The sequence below is a fragment of the Pelmatolapia mariae genome, linkage group LG9 (genome assembly GCF_036321145.2).
Source record: "Pelmatolapia mariae isolate MD_Pm_ZW linkage group LG9, Pm_UMD_F_2, whole genome shotgun sequence".
Classification (NCBI taxonomy): domain Eukaryota; kingdom Metazoa; phylum Chordata; class Actinopteri; order Cichliformes; family Cichlidae; genus Pelmatolapia; species Pelmatolapia mariae.
In genome coordinates this window covers 1458686-1475853 of record NC_086235.1, presented here as the reverse complement: position 1 = coordinate 1475853, position 17168 = coordinate 1458686, and the positions used below count along the sequence as shown (strand labels likewise).

Sequence of the window (17168 nt, the reverse complement as noted above, 5' to 3'; positions counted from 1 at the left end):
TTACAATGACTTTATTGCACTATATAATTTTCCAATCAGTGTTCAGGAATTCTCAGTGGTGCTTGGTGCCATACCCTCAGGGACTTTAATGTTATATAAAAACACTGACAGCTTAATATCTGATCCAGCTGAGTCAGCAGTAGGAAAAATCTGCTTTTCACAGGAACTTGGTAACAGCAATAAGAGAATACGTAGTTTATTCCAAGATGATATCGTCTCTCTCCCATATATAATATCTTATATATGGGAGAGAGCCTTGAGGCGACTTTTGTTGTGATTTGGCGCTATATAAATAAAATTGAATTGAATTGAATTGAATTGAATTGAATTGAACTTATTGGAACCGATATGTTCCAGATATCAAGTGGAAGACAGTCTGGATGATCCCCCATAAATATTTGATTGTAAATAAGTTGAAAGAAGTCTCATTTAAAATTCTACATAAATGTTATCCAGCCAGTCACTACATGGTAAAAATTAAAAAGAGACATAAATACTAATTGTACTTTCTGTGGGGATCATGCAGAAACTGTGACACATCTTTTTTTGTACTGTTCTTCTACACAGAGATTCTGGAAGGAATTTAGCAGTTTTGTTATTGTCCATATTTTAAGGGTGTTTTCTTTACGGTGGGAAAATGTTTTATTCTGGTTCTTTAAGTTCCCCAAGAAGAATGATTAATGGGGTTTTTTTTATAATAAATTTGTTAATATTTTTAGCTAAATTTTTTATCCATAAATATAAGTTTACTAATAAAACACCATATTTCTGTCATCTTTTTTTAAGGTTGTGGAATTGTACATACAATCAATATCAGACTCCACCAACAAAAAGGCTCTCAAAACAATATATATATGTGAATTTTTGTGTGTATTCATATAATTATTACTTTTTTCTTTTTACCCCTGGTTTTGTGTGTTCATGTTCTGTTCTTTTGAATGCTTCATCTGTTCGTATGTTGTATACTCATTGTTTGTTAAATAAAGTTCTTTAAAAAAAAAAAAATTAAAAAAAAAGGGACAGCTAAATATCCCAGAATGCATTTCGTCCAAAACTCAAACGCGGCAATGGCGGACGAGCGGGGCTAAGAACTTTTAAATATTACTCTTTCTGGGTAAGAAAATACACTTTCAAGTTATTTTCAAGCGAGAATGTAGCTGCGTAAACTTCAAATATCTGCTCGATTTATCAAGATGTCATATATTTCCAAACATGTTCAGACGGAGACGTCTGTGACCCGCCAGCTCCATAGCAGACAGCGAGGTCGAGGATCACTAAAGTCGGTGTTCCAGATTAACTGGCGTCGCAGATTAACTGGATTTGGTTGAACAGATGTGTGGCAGACTTGCGTTTCAGGAGCTGCAACCGACAAACCAGCAAAAAAATGCCAAATGTGTCACCTGTGACACTTGTGAGGTTATCTCAAACACACTCCGTCAGTCTTGATGCTGTTGAACAACAAAATGTTTAAAAATGTCGCGAGTTTACCTGGTGATATCCTCATGCGCGACGCGATCGCGAAAATGGCAAACAATTAACACCACGCCGATGTTGTTCACAGGACAGCAAGAGTAAACGATCGGGAGACTCTAGTCGTCGTTATCGTCCCCCTCGTACGTTTTATTACTCTGATTTCAGCATTTTTGCTGCACAACTAAAGCATGCAGTTTACTTTGTGCACTAACATGGACTCGAATCAACCAGCGCGACCTCTGGCCAAGTGCCACAGCCTACAGCCAGATCAACTTGTGACACATATCTGCACCACGTTTGAATTCATTACATGCACAATTTGTACCTTTCAATTGTGTCTGTTTGTGCGTCATGCAAATAAACCTTTGAACTGAATGAAATGATATCATGTATTTATTATTGGCCTAAATTGTACAAAATTCCACATTATATACACAAAGTCATAGGAATCACCACCCCTGTTCATCATGATTTTAATATTTTTTGCCCATAAGAAAAACGTCTTGAACAAGACGGTTTTCACACTAGTAGTAATATAGCTGTACTTTTTTTGCCCCACCCCTCACCCCCCACACCCCTCCCCCCCTCCCCTTTCCCCCTGCGCGTCCATGTGAGTGCATGTACGCGTGCGTGTCCCCCTGTAGTAGCCACTTTTGCTCGTGCATGTGAGTTCAGGGGTCATATGAGTTCATAAGTGTTTAATAGGCGTTTTATTTAATGTAACCATTATGTGTTTTAATTAAACTGCTTTAAGGATTGTATAGCTCTCAGCGCTCTGTTATTTACACATAGATGATTTAATTTAGCTAGTATAGGGGTATTTCACTCTTCTTTTGTGCTCTGAAACACACAGAGGCCAATAGTTTCAGAGTGCCACAAATAACATGTATCAAAAACAAGTCATAAAACAATAAAAGCGGATCCCTTATCAAGAGCATCCCAGCACACACATCCCAACTGTAGTTCCATAGTTTTTCCACCTTTTTCTTTACAACCTGCTCTTTACATCTGCATCTCAGAGGCCAACTGAAACCAAATTCACCTATATAAAAACACCCCATCAGACACACAGTATTTTCCTCAGCACGTCACAACTGCCGCAAGGTATATCGTTTTAACTTTTTATTTTTTCGGATCCCAGACACAGCGGTGTGAGGTAGTTAGCACGCAGTTTGAACATGTAGAAAACATTGTTTGGAACACATCAGCAGAGAGGTAGAATTCATCGTTGTTCATAAGAGTTTAATTTAATCAAACCTCATTTTACAGATCTAAGTGGCTCCTCATCACTAGCCAATTCACCATTTTATTTAAATATCTGAATTTTCGGAATGGTGAGCAAAAACAAGTCATAAAACAATTAAAGCGGCTTCCTTATCAATAGCATCCCAGCACACATCCCAACTGTAGTTCCATAGTTTTCCACCTTTTTCATTACAAACAGTTCCTTTATCTCACCATGTCAGAGGTCAACTGAAACCATGTCCAACCCCAGATGGTAATGACACCTCCTAGTGGTCTGGTCTAGCGCATATACATATAAAACGGTCTCTTTCACCATTTGGTACATCAACAGAGTGACCTAAGGAACACAGACACCTCTAACTAAGGAGTGCAGGATGACGTCGGTATCAACCGTGACGAGCAGCCAGGACAGCGCCCAAGCCACAGCCGCTCTAGGTACGTCTACAGGCGTATGCACCCGAGGCCCTCATCATAAAAAGCAACGCTGTGAAAACGCCGTAGATGGGACTGAGTTTAAGTTAGAATATCGAGGCAGTAATGGGTATGTGTATACCGTTAAATATACCAGCGGAGCAGTTATACTTCGTGTAGATTGTGGTGAGGGAGTGCTTTGGGGGGAGTCACAAGTCATGTCTACTAAAAACTGGAAACTCTTTCGCACTGTTGTTTGTGCGGACTTGGACAATGTGGGCTTCCCAGAGAGGCTGTATGTTTCCCAGTGGAACAGTCCAACAGGCCCTGAGCTTTACAGGGTCGAGGCTGATCGTTTCAACCGCAGCCCCGATGACTTTATTTTTCTCAGTGTATGTGTTGACAGGGAAAGTCTTATTGCTGCCAGAGGGGTTGAAAACTGGAGGTTAAATCCTTACCCTCTAAGCATAGAAGAGCGCACTACATGGTTTAAGGACATGTTTTTTATACAGTGGTGCGACTGGAGAGCTATGCTGTGTCTGTTTAGCCAGATTGACGACCCCATCAAGAGGGATAGGGTCAACACTGCGTACGAGGGTATTAGAAAAAGCCTTGTTTTTGATGATTTTGCGACTTGTCCGAAGACTGGCATGCCTTCTGCCCTGTGCAAACCTAAAATCATAAGGCCGTCTGACAACTAAATAAACCAAATGGTAGGTGAAACGTGTGTGTGTGTGTGTATCTATGCAACAAAATATAACATCGTTTTATTGTTCTCATTTTTCACAGGGAGACATGCTAACATGGGACCTCTCAGACTCGCCAGACTCCCCACCACCAGCGTTGCTAATCCAGACCCCACCACCTCCTCCCCCCTCTCCATAGTTGCTGCAGGATCCTACAGGATCAGGTCTGTGTGAGGAAACCATTATCGACATTAAGCTTGCAACCAACCACCTGGTGATGTTGGCGCTAAGCGCCTTTCTACAGGAAACATGTTACAGATGTCATACAGCTCATCCCAGTCAACTGCAACACAGCTGCTTGCTCGAATTGCCCGAGTATTACTTTGACACCCTCTATGATGATGTGATGCTAAGGCTCAAGACATTCCGATTCATCCCCGCCATACGCCTGTTTGTACGCTCATACACAGTCGATGGGACTAGAACACAATTCAGCAGGACTGCAGAACACACCATGACTGAACTGAGATCATCACAACATATAGTATGCGCAATTAATGACAATATTGCACTGCTGCTAGAAGCAAGTCGTTATGCCCGTCGTGTTAAACCAGTCATGCTTCGCATGATTGGTAACTACTGGGCTGGGAGACATCTGGTTTAATGTATGTTGTTCAGTATTCATTGTCTGTGTGAATGAAATAAAAAGACATGTTAACACCAACATCTTAGTCATTTGTGTGCCGACTTTGCTTCCCACACAGAGCGTTTCTGACTTACGGGCGTTGCTTATACAATAGAGAAAAGCAACAATACAGCGTGTTTCTCTGCTCCAAGACATCGGAGGGCCTTTCACACGGTAAGCATGTCTGTTATACCCAGTGCATAAATGTCTGTATGTCAGTGCTGATTATTCAAACCCTGTTTAAAATGTGACACATATGTTGTCCGAAAACAATTCCTCTAAATTTGCAAAGTTACTGATTTAAAAATATATTTTCGAATTTTTAGTTTTTTTAGTCAAACATATGATAGACTCTTGAGCATATTTATATAGCTATATTCACAATGGTATAACTATGCTAAATAAAAGATGCCCAAGCACCAATGCACTCTAATGCAAGCCTCTGAACTGTATGTTGATAAGTGCATGAAGCGTACCTCTACCTCTATAGCTGAAAACAGTTTGTATCCACACTCTGAGGGTCTGCTGAATTGGTTTTAATATGGCACTTTTTACAAACTGCAGATGATGAATTCCTCTTTATTGGAGAAAGCGTCCTTAAGCTATTGTTGCTCATACTTACTGAGTTCCCTAGCTACTTCCTTACTATGTCAGTAAACTTTTTGAAAAGGAAAGTGTTGTAGATTTAAAAAGACATCCTAATTGAAGCAAAGGCAAAAAAAATTGAATGAATTTTATGTGACTGTTCATATTAAAGCCAACAACAAGTGAAAATCCAAAACTGGCTCCAATCCTTTGTATTAATGAAGATGCTTACTGGTAATTTCTTAAGAAATATACAGGTGGAGTGATCTTTTTCAAAAGTAGAAGTTACATCTGTGACTAAACCATTGTACCCAAAAAATGTAAAATTCTACTGTGTGTGAGGCTGTGTAAGTAAAGCTTGCCCTTCTCACCCGCGTGTAACAAACCATCTGTAGGGGGTTGTGGATTTGACACCTCAGCATTGTGAAAGTGGGGAAACATGTTTCTGGCTGAGCATAAGATTTCTGCTTACAACTTATAATCTCAGTTCTAAATGAAAGTCAGATGTTTTTTTTTAAGTGTGGCTAATGTATTATTTGACTTGTAAGGCATACACACACACACACACACACACACACACACACACACACACACACACACACACACACACACACACACACAGAGAGAGAGAGAGAGAGAGAGAGAGAGAGAGAGAGAGAGAGAGAGAGAGAGGAGGGGGAGATCATTAATACAAAGGATTGGAGCCAGTTTTGGATTTTCACTTGTTGTTGGCTTTAATATGAACAGTCACATAAAATTCATTCAAATTTTTTTGCCTTTGCTTCAATTAGGATGTCTTTTTAAATCTACAACACTTTCCTTTTCAAAAAGTTTACTGACATAGTAAGGAAGTAGCTAGGGAACTCAGTAAGTATGAGCAACAATAGCTTAAGGACGCTTTCTCCAATAAAGAGGAATTCATCATCTGCAGTTTGTAAAAAGTGCCATATTAAAACCAATTCAGCAGACCCTCAGAGTGTGGATACAAACTGTTTTCAGCTATAGAGGTAGAGGTACGCTTCATGCACTTATCAACATACAGTTCAGAGGCTTGCATTAGAGTGCATTGGTGCTTGGGCATCTTTTATTTAGCATAGTTATACCATTGTGAATATAGCTATATAAATATGCTCAAGAGTCTATCATATGTTTGACTAAAAAAACTAAAAATTCGAAAATATATTTTTAAATCAGTAACTTTGCAAATTTAGAGGAATTGTTTTCGGACAACATATGTGTCACATTTTAAACAGGGTTTGAATAATCAGCACTGACATACAGACATTTATGCACTGGGTATAACAGACATGCTTACCGTGTGAAAGGCCCTCCGATGTCTTGGAGCAGAGAAACACGCTGTATTGTTGCTTTTCTCTATTGTATAAGCAACGCCCGTAAGTCAGAAACGCTCTGTGTGGGAAGCAAAGTCGGCACACAAATGACTAAGATGTTGGTGTTAACATGTCTTTTTATTTCATTCACACAGACAATGAATACTGAACAACATACATTAAACCAGATGTCTCCCAGCCCAGTAGTTACCAATCATGCGAAGCATGACTGGTTTAACACGACGGGCATAACGACTTGCTTCTAGCAGCAGTGCAATATTGTCATTAATTGCGCATACTATATGTTGTGATGATCTCAGTTCAGTCATGGTGTGTTCTGCAGTCCTGCTGAATTGTGTTCTAGTCCCATCGACTGTGTATGAGCGTACAAACAGGCGTATGGCGGGGATGAATCGGAATGTCTTGAGCCTTAGCATCACATCATCATAGAGGGTGTCAAAGTAATACTCGGGCAATTCGAGCAAGCAGCTGTGTTGCAGTTGACTGGGATGAGCTGTATGACATCTGTAACATGTTTCCTGTAGAAAGGCGCTTAGCGCCAACATCACCAGGTGGTTGGTTGCAAGCTTAATGTCGATAATGGTTTCCTCACACAGACCTGATCCTGTAGGATCCTGCAGCAACTATGGAGAGGGGGGAGGAGGTGGTGGGGTCTGGATTAGCAACGCTGGTGGTGGGGAGTCTGGCGAGTCTGAGAGGTCCCATGTTAGCATGTCTCCCTGTGAAAAATGAGAACAATAAAACGATGTTATATTTTGTTGCATAGATACACACACACACACACGTTTCACCTACCATTTGGTTTATTTAGTTGTCAGACGGCCTTATGATTTTAGGTTTGCACAGGGCAGAAGGCATGCCAGTCTTCGGACAAGTCGCAAAATCATCAAAAACAAGGCTTTTTCTAATACCCTCGTACGCAGTGTTGACCCTATCCCTCTTGATGGGGTCGTCAATCTGGCTAAACAGACACAGCATAGCTCTCCAGTCGCACCACTGTATAAAAAACATGTCCTTAAACCATGTAGTGCGCTCTTCTATGCTTAGAGGGTAAGGATTTAACCTCCAGTTTTCAACCCCTCTGGCAGCAATAAGACTTTCCCTGTCAACACATACACTGAGAAAAATAAAGTCATCGGGGCTGCGGTTGAAACGATCAGCCTCGACCCTGTAAAGCTCAGGGCCTGTTGGACTGTTCCACTGGGAAACATACAGCCTCTCTGGGAAGCCCACATTGTCCAAGTCCGCACAAACAACAGTGCGAAAGAGTTTCCAGTTTTTAGTAGACATGACTTGTGACTCCCCCCAAAGCACTCCCTCACCACAATCTACACGAAGTATAACTGCTCCGCTGGTATATTTAACGGTATACACATACCCATTACTGCCTCGATATTCTAACTTAAACTCAGTCCCATCTACGGCGTTTTCACAGCGTTGCTTTTTATGATGAGGGCCTCGGGTGCATACGCCTGTAGACGTACCTAGAGCGGCTGTGGCTTGGGCGCTGTCCTGGCTGCTCGTCACGGTTGATACCGACGTCATCCTGCACTCCTTAGTTAGAGGTGTCTGTGTTCCTTAGGTCACTCTGTTGATGTACCAAATGGTGAAAGAGACCGTTTTATATGTATATGCGCTAGACCAGACCACTAGGAGGTGTCATTACCATCTGGGGTTGGACATGGTTTCAGTTGACCTCTGACATGGTGAGATAAAGGAACTGTTTGTAATGAAAAAGGTGGAAAACTATGGAACTACAGTTGGGATGTGTGCTGGGATGCTATTGATAAGGAAGCCGCTTTAATTGTTTTATGACTTGTTTTTGCTCACCATTCCGAAAATTCAGATATTTAAATAAAATGGTGAATTGGCTAGTGATGAGGAGCCACTTAGATCTGTAAAATGAGGTTTGATTAAATTAAACTCTTATGAACAACGATGAATTCTACCTCTCTGCTGATGTGTTCCAAACAATGTTTTCTACATGTTCAAACTGCGTGCTAACTACCTCACACCGCTGTGTCTGGGATCCGAAAAAATAAAAAGTTAAAACGATATACCTTGCGGCAGTTGTGACGTGCTGAGGAAAATACTGTGTGTCTGATGGGGTGTTTTTATATAGGTGAATTTGGTTTCAGTTGGCCTCTGAGATGCAGATGTAAAGAGCAGGTTGTAAAGAAAAAGGTGGAAACTATGGAACTACAGTTGGGATGTGTGTGCTGGGATGCTCTTGATAAGGGATCCGCTTTTATTGTTTTATGACTTGTTTTGCTGACTGTTGGGGACCCACCCGTAACCACTGTGTCTAATCACCGAGTCTTACTGTTGCAGTATGTTTGTGTGACTAGTAGATAGTTATAGGGTAGTTGCATTAAAGGAACATTGACTAGTGACTAGGTGTGAATATGTGTATTTTTAGAAGTATCACAAGAAAAATTTATTTCTAAAGGGATAAATGTGTGTCCTGGGATGCTCTAAAAAAGTGGAAACTATGGAACTACAGTTGGGATGTGTGTGCTGGGATGCTCTTGATAAGGGATCCGCTTTTATTGTTTTATGACTTGTTTTTGATACATGTTATTTGTGGCACTCTGTTTGAAACTATTGGCCTCTGTGTGTTTCAGAGCACAAAAGAAGAGTGAAATACCCCTATACTAGCTAAATTAAATCATCTATGTGTAAATAACAGAGCGCTGAGAGCTATACAATCCTTAAAGCAGTTTAATTAAAACACATAATGGTTACATTAAATAAAACGCCTATTAAACACTTATGAACTCATATGACCCCTGAACTCACATGCACGAGCAAAAGTGGCTACTACAGGGGGACACGCACGCGTACATGTACTCACATGGACGCGCAGGGGGAAAGGGGAGGGGGTGAGGGGTGTGGGGGGTGGGGGGCAAAAAAACCTAAAGCTATATTACTACTCACACTAATATTTCACTAGTGTTGTAACATCACATATCGTTAGTGTAGTCTGCCTGTGCCTTTTCTCTGCAAACGAACATTTTAGAGTTGGTTGTTATATACAGTCTGTATAAGTGTGGTCAATCTAATAAACATTTGTAAGGAGATGGCAGTTACTGTGAATGTACAGCAGTTACACAGTGATTAGTAATAAACAGTCTCCAAAACTTGCACGTGATCTTCAATTTGGAACCCATCTACTGACTATCACATAGCAGATGGAGCAGTCTGTGACAACAGACACTGGACACTCATTGTAAGACATCACACAGCCATGAGGATTTAAAAGGAAATTACTAGGTTTAACATGATTCTCATTTGTTTTTCAAGATAATGTATCTAAAAGAGATGCGGGTTGTCTTTGTTGACCCATTTGGGGCAACACAAGCACAAATGGATAAGTGCAGGGATGTAACAAGGTAAGCAAAAAAGGCTAATGTTAACCACAGCAGTCATTTTTCTAACTTGTACATGTGAATTACATAAGGCTGCTGCACTGAGTAACATTCAGTACCTGTTTGTTACAGAGCTCTAGTTAGGAGAAAATGTCCAGCCATTGGCAAATGGACATGCTCAACTGTTGCCCATCCAAAACAGCAGGACCTTACATCCTGTGGCGTCTTTGTATGCAAGGTAAGTAAAATGCTCATGGTGTATTGTACCTGAATGAACAGATTCTAATGAGTAGAAAATGTTCAGCTTGCAGAACAAATACTTTCGGGGACCAATCTCCTCTACCCTGCTGAGGAGGAGGGGGTTGCCAGGCTCAGACTGGACACAGCGCTCTCTCTGATCCAAAACTCAGGCATACCTGAGAAACGGCATTTGGGCCTCCATTTAAAATATTTCTGTGTATTTCCTCATTGTGGCATATATATTTTTAGATGACATTTCCCAGCTATGTCGTGCCTGTGGTGAGAGAAGCTCAGGTGCAGAAACCGATGAGTGGGTAAGATAACCAAATCAATACCTCAGATGGAAGCACCTTAAATGGGTTACTTCAACATCACTGGGTCACTTTGATGCACCAACAGCAAAATTATAGTTCACGTAACCTGCATGCCTTTGCACTTTAAAGACACTGCAGCACATAAAGGACGCATGAAAACATCAAGTGATACACATATAAGACTGTTGCACAGAAATATGCAGTATCTGCACATTGTAACATGTTTAGTCACTTTACTCAAGAGTCTGACTTCAGATGACTGACTCTGACAATCTCATTCAATCTTGCAGATTAAATGCACCTTCTGCGGAAAGTGGTACCACACAGTGTGTGTGGACTTCCCCTGCAGAAGGCGACTACAAATGTTGTGGGTGCTAAATAAACAGAAGAAATTGATCCCTGTTGTCTTTGCTTACTGATTGTTTTTAGTGTTGACAATCCACATTGCTGGCATTGCTCGCGTTCTCGGCAAGTCCGTACTCCCGTGCGGTCTCGGCAAGTCCGGTCTCGCCCAGAACGCGAGTACGTACTCGCAAACTTAGAATTGAGAAAGGTCCAAAGTCAGCCTGAACTCCACTCACAGAGTTTCTGTCGCCATTTTAGTGTTTAAAAATCCGGTGATTAAGGGCCTCTCCCGACAAAAAGTAGTTTCCTTTGAAAAACCAAAGTCTGATTATTTTTGCCTCCACGGACGGAGCCTGTTGTTCCCGCCACAGAGACACAGTAATGTCAGAGCGGTGTTAACACTCACCTGCCTCAGCACAGCTCTCACTCTCCTCCTGCTCTCTCAGCTAAACTCACTTCCTCTCTACTTACAGGAAACCAGCGCTCAGAGGACCGACCGGCCTCACGTTTCACCCACAGACACGAACAGCGTGGAATTATTTTATGTCATAAGAAGAAACATATTCATGTTAACACTCACCTGCCTCAGCTCCACCTTCCTGCTCATGCTGCTCTGAACGGAGGATCAACACTTTCACTGCTCCTCCCTAAACACAGAGGATGCTGGGACTTGTAGTTTTTAAACTTCGTTCAGCCTTCTTTAGTCCATCCAGGACACGCACTGCATTTTGGGACAGTTACTGACCCCACATCTGGGGCTCTCCTCAGCTCTTTCAGGGGGTGGAGTGCCCTCGTACCTCTGGGACTGGGTTTGGTCTGCTCTGGCGCGACTGGCTGCCAGCAGGGCCTGCGGGCTCGTCATCGCAGCCCCCTGCGCCTTCTGTACCTTGGCTACTGGGTGACACCAAATGACTCCTTCAAATTACATACATATATATTGTTTATTAATAAGCCAATATTATGCAAAAAAACAAAAATGCTCAGAAGTTTGCCAGAGAGATTTAAAGCTTAGAAATGTCATGGTCTGTGTGCGGCAGCAGGAATGGAGGACCTGATATGCAGACTCACGGAGGCGAAAGTGAACTCAAACTCAGGTTTATTGCTGGACATGAGGAAAACTAACTAAACTGAGGAACACCAACAAAACTAGACAAGCAAGGCAGGCGGACAGAACACACAGTGTGGTATGAGGAAGAACACGATGACGAGCAGAGGAAGACACTGACACTAAATACAAGAGAGGAACAGGCAGACCAGAAAATAACAGACATGAAACATAACTGAGACAAGGAGACAAGGACACAGGGAAGGCGTCGTAACAAAACTAAAAACTACACATCAGGAAACCTTAACATGAGTCGTGGAGCAAGGAATACTAAGACTAAATAAACACAAAATAAAAACTATAGACACTGTTACTTTCTCCCAATTCTTTCATCTTTGGGCTGAAGGAAGGACAACACTTGGTGTATAAATGCTCAATCAACAATTACTTTATTCCATACAACACTTTTGAGCATAAATCATCCGGAGGGTGTCCGCCTGATCTCGAAGTGTCTGAGCGTGTCTCACATTCTTATAGCTTCAGCCCCCCTCCAAAGTCATAAAACCTAAACATCCACATTCTTTCTCTCTCTCAGTGAGCCTGAGTTATGACCTTGGCTTCCTGTGCAGTCTGTTCTGTTCTTTTCTAATCAGACAAATAAGGCCATGACTCTCTGAAAACAGTATTTCTTATAACGCAGCAGTGTAATGCATCATAAAACAATATCATCCATTCACAATAAATCAGCAGTCTGATGTAATACAAATCAGTCTAATAAACAGAAAAAGGTGATAACTATTACAAGTCAGGAGAATAATGCAAACTAAAACTACATAATAATTTCACAATCTTTTAATTAGGGGTATAACGTGGCATAAGATAATATAATAATCTCACAATTCCCCCATTGATCTCTTTTTAAGAGATCACTTACATCTTGCAATCCAGTGTTGCAGGGTCCATGTCTTCTTGCCCCTGAGGCCCTCTGTCCCCCTTTAAAGGGTGGACCATATGTGGGATGACCTCTGTGTTTGCGCAGTTCAGATGTAAGAAAAACTATGATTACAACAACAACAGTAGTTACAGATGACACTCCCATCACTCTCCAGTTCTCCCACAGCTTTATTTTGGTGCTCCAGTTTCCCCAACCTCATCTTGGTGCCACCTTATACCTTTCAAATGTACTCAGACTAGAACTTCTGTCCGAGGAGCTTTTAACCTTTATTTTATTGCTGCAGCTACCAGTGTCTTCCAGTCGGGTAATTCTCTGCTCCTCTTCTTTCTTCTACCTCAGGGGTTAGACCACCCTTCAGTCGTATCACAGATCAGGGGATTATTCTGCCCCAATTTTCAAACAATGATCTGTGTATTCTGGGGTCACAGCTGTGTCCCCCTTTTTACCAAGAGCCTCTCGAACCTCGTTGGTCTGGTGTTCCTGGATTTCTGCCAACCCCTTCATGGTTATTGCTGTGCTTATGGGATCCATCCTCTTGAGGTGACTAGCCAGAGCCCAAACGGCATGACCCTTGACCCCAGTTGCTGTCTCGGCGGTCTCTGTGTCTGTCTCTGCTACGAAGGATACTCGTATCTCCGTGAGCTCGTCTGGTGTCTGTTCCTTCCTCTGTAAGGCAGAAAACCAAAACACCTCTCTGCCTAGCCTTGATAATCTAATGTTGTTATCCATTGTTCTTCTAGGGATTCAAAGTTGGTTTAGAATATCATGTTCAGGACTCTCTGACCCAGAGACTTATTCTAATCATAATCTATGTTTGTAAGCATGTTTGCATTTAGCCCTCTGCACTCAAAGTCATTTCCTACAATATATCAGTCCGGACCGTCACGCCGAACGAAGCTTATGACCTTCAAAAGACTGAGTGCCAACTCTTATGAGCACATTTGCAATGTGTGTATGAAAATGATTATAACCGCTTCGTTTAGTAAAAGAAATCAAAAACAAATTAACAATTTTTAATTCTAACATTTTCCCTCCTTTTCACAAAAATCATGTGTTTCATTCAGCCTGCCGTCCCACGGTTTCCTCTCCAGTGTGGTACTCAGCTCCTCATGAACAGGCATTTTGTCTTCTAAACACTATTCAGTTTATTTCAGTCATTAACGCTTAAACATTAAAATGATGACATATGCTTCTCACTGGTTCTGTAGAAAAAGTCTGGGAACTTTTGGGTCATTATAAGCTTAAGTTTTACCATACCTAAATTATTAAACACACAAATAAAGTCACAAAAATGTTCATAGAATAGAATAGAATAGAATAATCCTTTAATTGTCCCACAAGGGGAAATTTGGTTGTAACAGCAGCCAAAAAGACACATATACAAACAAACAGTACACAGGACACAGAACAGAAACATACACAATTTTTCTTACATATTTACATTAAGGACAATGGTTACTATATACAGAGTACTGTACAGTTATTAAATTAAATAAAAATAACTACAGATAAGAGGCAAACCAGGTTGTAGTGCGAATCGGTTAATTAACTTATTGCAGTTACAGTGCAGATGTAAACATCTATGTTTGTTGGGAGCAGTTCTGATTGTACAGTCTGACAGCTGCAGGGAGGAAGGACCTGCGGAAACGCTCCTTCATGCATCTAGGATGCAGCAGTCTGTCACTGAAGCAGCTCTGCAGTTCAGCAACATTTACATGCATGGGGTGGGAGACTCTGTCCATCAGAGAGTCCATCATAAAACCATTGTTTGATGTTAAAACTCAACTTCCCCCTTTTGACACACTCCCATGTGTCAATTCATCAGAGCTAGAAATTATAAGAAAAGGTTAATGACATCATATCTCAGAAAACATCAGAAATTCTTCTCTCGAGTATCGTTGCTCCAGCCTTGTCATCCTGTGTTAGGGAATGAAATCAGTTTAATTATCATACTAAATCTGTTGAACTCCTGGCTCCGCCCAGAGCCTGCGTCCGCAGAACTACCTAGAAACAAAACCTGTATTAATATAAACTTCACATTTGTAATGCAGTTTTTTCCCCCTGGTTTTCCCTCACTGACCACAGCAGGGGAATTTATGTTGTAATTCAGCCATGAATCCAGCTCACCTGATTCATCACTGAGCCCAACCGTCACTGGCATCTGATAGTGTGGAACTGCATATTCTTCCCTTAGTGTCACTGTTTTCAATCTGTTAATTAGAGTCCTTAAACATGAAGTAGACTGTGTCCACAACAAGTCAATACAGCTGTGAATGTGGCTAATTATCAATCAATTACCAATCAATGATAAAATAATAGCTTTTATTTTATGCATGCTTAAGTCAACCACTTACCCAGAGGATCTTCAATCCCAGAAAATTTCTTCTCCTCATTTAATAAAGTCTGTCATCCTTCCATGCTCTGGTAACTGGTCCATCCAGAGCTGTATCATTTTGAAATATACATACAACAAGCCAAACCACACCTTGGTCACACCAACCCTTTCTCCACCCTGAGGATGTCCAACGCCATCCTAGTTTGGACTGTCAAAGGTGACTTTAATGCCGACTGTTCTGACAATCCTGTTTATTGCATTCCCTGGTCACATTAGCCAACCTTTGCACACTAGTATAAACATAATCAACATGGTCAACCTTTTATTACATGTTATTTCACAATATTATAGACTCCAAACCTCCATCCCTATGTGGTTCGCTAAATTATGTTTATCTAGATCTCCACTCTGTCTCCAAATTTTGGAGAATTTTATGTTTGGTGTCAAATTTTAAGAACTTGACCATAAGTGAAATTTATGGTGTCATCACCCCATCAGGGCTTATCTTTCCCACTGTTGGTGATATTCCTCCCTCGAACATTTGTAATTACCCTCCTTTGGTGGCGAAAAACTGTTGGTGTGGTCAAGCGGGTGCTATAGAAAACAAAAGCTCAGGACAGAACAGTTATCAGTCATGTGCTTCATACAAAATTTGCACATTTTATGATTTCATATTGATCCTCTGAGTGTAATGGTACATTTTAATTTGAATTTATCAAAACTAAACACAATGGATTTTTCTTTCTTTACTTTGCTCTTGTTCTTTGCAGTACCACATCCTCTCACATGTCCCTGTCGGTTCTATTCTGCTTTTTAAATTGTTGACTATTTCAAGGGAGAACCTAAATCACGTGGACCAGTGTTTGTTATTACATATCTCTATTTTGAATGTGACCAGTCTACCATTCCCCTGTTATTCATAGATATTGTTAAAGTTTTGGCTATCTTCCTCTATAAAATTTAATTGACTTTTTACAGTGGCCTGCTATAGTTAATAGTAACATATTCCAGTCATGAGTGAAATCAAACGTTTTCTCCACTGTAGCATTTGACACTTCCCAACAATATAATGCGATACCTTAATCAAAACACAGCTAATAAAACACAATTTTCTTAATGCAAACATCAGTAACTCAAAATTAGCAAACAAAGGGTTCAGTCTGCAGCTCCACACTCTCATGTGAAGCTACAGTCTCCCCCTCCGGTCTCTCTTATCCTCCTGCAAAAACAAAACAACACAAAGCATCCACCCGTCTGTTGCAGGCTGGGTGAATTGTTGCTCAACGTTTACTAATCCTAAGGTCGGTGCAGTTTTTGTCTCAGTATCAAGTCAGTCAAAACTTTTTTAGTCCACATCGTCAGTCCATCACAGTCCAGTCACACACATTCATTCACACACATTCATACCAGATATTGCTGATAATGGAGTCTCACACGCAACCTATTCAAGCATCCATCACCAGCAAGATGACGTCATCATTTTAAAGGAAAATAATTCCTTGTTATTTTGCACTGGATTGACTCGCTGCAATCCTTTTAGACTCAGGACTCACGATTTCATGTGATCAGTGTTCCATATAAGTGAATTTCTCCCAAGCCCATTATAATCATGGAGAAGCACACTTTGCGACGGTTTCCAGTAAGAATATTTCATAGCACTTTAAATTTCAATCTCTCAGGCCTGGTTTCAAGAGCTGATTGTTAAATCATGAACTCACAAAATATCACCACCGGTGGATCACACCTCTCAGATTTTCTTATCTCAGTGCACTGTAAGAAAAGCAAAAACAAATGTAACCAGTAAAATACTAATACAATAACAAATAGTAGGGCCAAACATGTCCAAGCATAAAACTGTCTCTCTCTCTCTCTTAGAGAAAGAAAACAACCCAACCCTCACTGATAAAATCAACCTCGTGCTAAGCAAAACCCAAAAATCAACCAGACATTCACAGGAAAGTTTTTGCTTCCTGCTGGGACAATATTGTGTGGGAATGAGAACCTCAGGTGCCATAGCACCTTTTGTTCCTCCTTGAATTAAATCTCAATCACAGAAAACTCGGACATAGAATTTTAGGTGTAAGTTCTCCGACATAGAACTTACACCGTTAGTTCTTCATTTTCACTGT

General features: G+C 40.9%; 1 protein-coding gene across 2 annotated transcripts in view; it reads right to left on the bottom strand.

The window, feature by feature from the left end:
* LOC134634091 (serine/threonine-protein kinase Nek7-like) overlaps positions 1-11316 on the bottom strand; it is a 214400-nt gene extending 203084 nt beyond the window's left edge. The window contains exon 1 of one of the 2 annotated variants that reach the window (XM_063483158.1): positions 11285-11316. The gene's annotated coding sequence lies outside the window, so the exon portion shown is untranslated. Of the gene's footprint in view, positions 1-11110; positions 11142-11284 lie in introns of those variants that run through there. The other variant, XM_063483156.1, reaches the window with a different exon arrangement.
* Between the last annotated feature and the right edge of the window lie 5852 nt (positions 11317-17168).